Below are 4,720 nucleotides of genomic sequence, written 5' to 3'. Positions count from 1 at the left end.
AGGAGAGGGAAACAAAAAGATTATATATTTACTTATCAAGATATAAACTGTTTAAAGATTGGACTATACAAAAATAAAAACAATAGACAAAACATTATGTGATTTTTAAGGCTCGAGCTTTGAAAATAGGACAATGCAATATCAGAATAGAATGGTTTGCACTATTTTATGGTTTGAACTTTATAAGAATAAGAGAAGAAGACATAAAATTTTGCAATTTTTAAGGCTCCAGCATTAATAGGACAAAGCAATATCAGAGTAGAATGGATTATATAGATTCAAACTATTTTAAGGGTTGGACTTTGCAAGAATAAAGTCAATAGACAAAACATTTTATAATTTTTAAGGCTCAATATTTGAAAATAGGACAATACAATATCACAGTAGAATTGTTGAATTACTGCACTATGTTAAGGGTTGAACTTTGCAAAAATAAATGCAGTTGACAAACCATTTGTAATTTTTAAGACTTATAAGAGTTTATATTATGACAGTTTTAAGGAATGAACTTTGCAAGAATAATTAATTGCGCTAGACAAAACATTTTTTTAACTTTTTTAAGGCTTGAGCTTTGAAAATAGGACAATGCAATATCAGAGTACTATTACAGCACTATTTTAAGGATTAGAATTTGCAAGAAAAAAGCAGTAGACAGAACATTTTTCAATGTTTAAGGCTCGAGCTTTGAAAATGAGACAATACAATATCAGGGTAGAATGGTTTAATGTAACCACCTCCCTTAATTTAACCCTGGGGAGGAATACAAACCACTTCTTTGTTCCTCTTTGTTTAAGAAAATAGACTGGTTTATATCTTTACCTAATAATTTAAACTATCTAAGGATTGGATTTTACTATAATAAAATCAATAGACACATTTTACAATTTTTAAGGCTCGAGCTTTGACAAAGCAAAATCAGAATATAATTTTGACGGGTAGGTGGATTATTATAAAGATTGGACTTTGTAAGAAAAAAGGGAGTTTACAAAAACATTTTGCAATTTTTAAGGCTAGATCTTTCATAATATGACAATTCAACATCAGAGTAGAATGGTTTTAAGAATTTAACCTTATAAGAATAATAGCCGTTGACAAACCAATTTACAATTTTTAAGGCTCGAGCTTTGAAAATAGGACAATGCAATATCAAAATAGAATAGTTCATATATTTACTCATTAACCCTTACAGATCGGGCCCCAATTCCCACCTTAATAGATCGGGGGGGGGGGCTCAAAGAGCCCCCCCCCTCTATCTCGGCTCCTGGTACAGATAAAGACGTAAAATTTTTTTCTGGTGGTTCATGTGTATTTTTAGAGAAAATTACTTTTTCTAGTCATAGCAGTCAGACCGCTCCTTAGCCGCTTTTTAGCGGCCAGCCGCTAAATTTTAAAACAGCTGTAGAGCGGCCAATTTTGCAGCTAGGATGACCAAATTTTAGGACGAACTTTTATTTTTCATAACAAAAAAAATTACTTTTCTGATCATCGCCGAAAAACGGCAAATAACGGAAACCGCCATTTTCGGCGGTTACGGCGGTAAAACGGCGGTTGGCGGCGCAAATTAATATTTTTATCTCTTTATTGTTGCTCAAGGATTTACCAAAAAAATTATAGGTCTCTAGCTGTAATAGAAGCCACGATATTCATGATATATGTCTGTAGTAAAAGCCGGACAAAAATCGGTCATAAAGTCGGTCAGGGAGCGGTCAAACGGTCATAACACCACTTTTCTCAGATGGTCATTGATACCTAAGTATTCACCAAAAAAATTTTAGGTTTCTACCTTATACACAAAAGTCATAATGTAGAAATTAAGATTTATTTAGAATTTTTTCTATTTTTTTTTGCTACCCAACCGACTTTGACCGGACACCACGACCGACACAGACCAGATATCCTAATAAAATCAACTCTTGCCGACGTATAATTACTAAACTTAAAAAGTCATGAAGTTACAGCTCTCCATCTTACCTACAAAAAAAATGAGATTGAAAAAACTAGAGGGGGGGGCTCTTTGAGCCCCCCCCCCCCCGATCTGTAAGGGTTAAGTTTGAAATAGTTTTAAGGATTGGACTCTGTAAGAATAAATGCAGAAGGCACAACATTTTGCAATTTTTAAGGCTTGTACTTTGAAAATAGGACAATGCAAAATGAGAGTATCATTTTGACAGGTAGGTGGATTATTATAAAGATTGGGCTTTGTAAAACTTATATATTGTGTCAACATATTTTTAAGGCTCGAGCTTTGAAAATAGGACAATGCAATATCAGAGTAGAATGGTTTAATTATAAACACCCCTTATGCATGCCTCTTTGTTTGCTTTTTATACAGTTTAGGGATTGAACTTTACAAGAATAAAAGCATTACACAAAAAGAAATTTTTAATTTTTAAGGCTCGAGCTTTGAAAATAGGACAATGCAATATCAGAGTAGAATGGTTTAATTACAGCACTTAAGAAGATCGTAAAATTGTCAGGGATTTCCTAATTTACAAGGATTTTATACAAAGGGTTAGAAAAATTACTCGATTCTGCTGTTTGTCTAAATTAAAATATAAAAGTAAAAAGTATTAAATATTCGATTTAAGATTCTATTTAAAGAAAACAAGTAACTACTGAAACCCAATTCTAAAAAAAAATTTAAAATTCTGAACTGTTGAGTCTTTACTGCGTAGATACAAAATAATGGACTGTCGGTCAGTCTATCGGTTAGGCTGATTATAAATTATAAAGAATAAAGCTTTTCTAATATTTGTCTGTAGCAAATACAATTAAAAATAGTCAGAATATCAATGTAAAGAGCTAGATGGAAGATAAATATATCGCTTATTTATAGGCTTATTCCTTTTGAGGTTTTGTTGTTAAACAAATTTTATAAACTTTTTCATTTTCTAAAGTTTGAGTAAATAATCTTTTTTCTCTTTGAACTTTTACAAATATACTGCAATAGTAAAAATTACATATTTTTACACAAGTTTTAAGTGTAAATGTAAAAGTTGAATTTTACAATTTTAGTATGAAAGTAAAAATAACAAGAGGTAGGGTATTTGGGGCTATTGAGAATACTATATGTTATGCTTTTAGGTTGTTTCTAGATTTTGCTGTAGATTTTTCTCAGATTTTCTAAAGAGCCAAAAATTCCAAAAATTATGATACGGAGGGGGGGGGGGTTGGCAATTGCTTAACCCTTACAGATCGGGGGGGGGGTCATATTGACCCCCCCCTCTAGTTTTTTCAATGTCATTTTTTTTGTAGGTAAGATGGAGAGCTGTGACTTCATGACTTTTTAAGTTTAGTAATTATACGTCGGCAAGAGTTGATTTTATTAGGATATCTGGTCTGTGTCGGTCGTGGTGTCCGGTCAAAGTCGGTTGGGTAGCACAAAAATTAAAAAAATATTCTAAATAAATCTTAATTTCTACATTATGACTTTTGTGTATAAGGTAGAAACCTAATTTTTTTTGGTGAATACTGAGATATCAATGACCTTATGAGAAATGTGGTGTTATGACCGTTTGACCGCACCCTGACCGATTTTATGACCGATTTTTGTTCGGCTTTTACTACAGACATATATCATGAATATCGTGGCTTCTATTACAGCTAGAGACCTAAAATTTTTTTTGGTAAATCCTTGAGCAACAATAAACAGATAAAAATATTAATTGGCGCCGCCAACCGCCGTTTTACCGCCGTAACCGCCGAAAATGGCGGTTTCCGTTATTTGCCGTTTTTCGGCGATGATCAGAAAAAGTAATTTTTTTGTTATGAAAAATAAAAGTTCGTCCTAAAATTTGGTCATCCTAGCTGCAAAATTGGCCGCTCTACAGCTGTTTTAAAATTTAGCGGCTGGCCGCTAAAAAGCGGCTAAGGAGCGGCCTGACCGCTATGACTAGAAAAAGTAATTTTCTCTAAAAATACACATGAACCACCAGAAAAAAATTTTACGTCTTTATCTGTAACAGAAGCCGAGATAGAGGGGGGGGTCAATATGACCCCCCCCCCCGATCTATTAAGGTGGGAATAGGGGCCCGATCTGTAAGGGTTAAAGAAAATGTAAATCTATAGCAACCTTCTAGTATAACTAAATTATCTGGCCATTTGTTAGATTCTTTAGACAAATCACTGCATTGCAATAAGTCTTATGGCCCTACATATTATGAAAATCACAAAAACTTATTAAAAGCGAAGCTTTTCTATAATTATGGTCGGTCCGTCTGCCCATCCGTATGTAACAAATAGCTCTTTTCTTTAATTTAGGCATGTTAGAATTGTCCTATCGATTTCAAACTTTGCATAATGATTCCTATAGGAGTTAGGTACGAGTTGGAAATCAAAGCAACTCTACAATCGTTACCAAAAAGTCCGTACGTCCATTTTAAACATGTTGATTTTTAACTTTTTTTAACATCAAATTTTTATGTGATCTAATTATCCGATGATCTGATTTTTGATATGTTGATTCCTGGGACAACAAAGTATAATGTTATAAGCGAAGCAACTCTATAATCAAGTCCTAAAAATGTAAGTATGTCCATAAACATTATCCTGTATCAAGCAGTTTTCCAACAAATTTACTTACAATTTTGCTTTGACTCTAATACATTTATATTCTGATTATTTAGTTCAATCACTTTATAAGTGTTAATGGCCGTTTGTCCTACAGTTTCAGTGCTTCGCTTTTATGGATGTTGTCATCCTAGTTATAGTATGTTTCTCA

This window comes from Acartia tonsa, chromosome 13, assembly GCF_053477335.1.
Source record: "Acartia tonsa isolate MP-2025a chromosome 13, ASM5347733v1, whole genome shotgun sequence".
NCBI lineage: Eukaryota > Metazoa > Arthropoda > Copepoda > Calanoida > Acartiidae > Acartia > Acartia tonsa.
The sequence above is the reverse complement of the archived record's forward strand: the minus strand, read 5'-3'. Positions refer to the sequence as shown.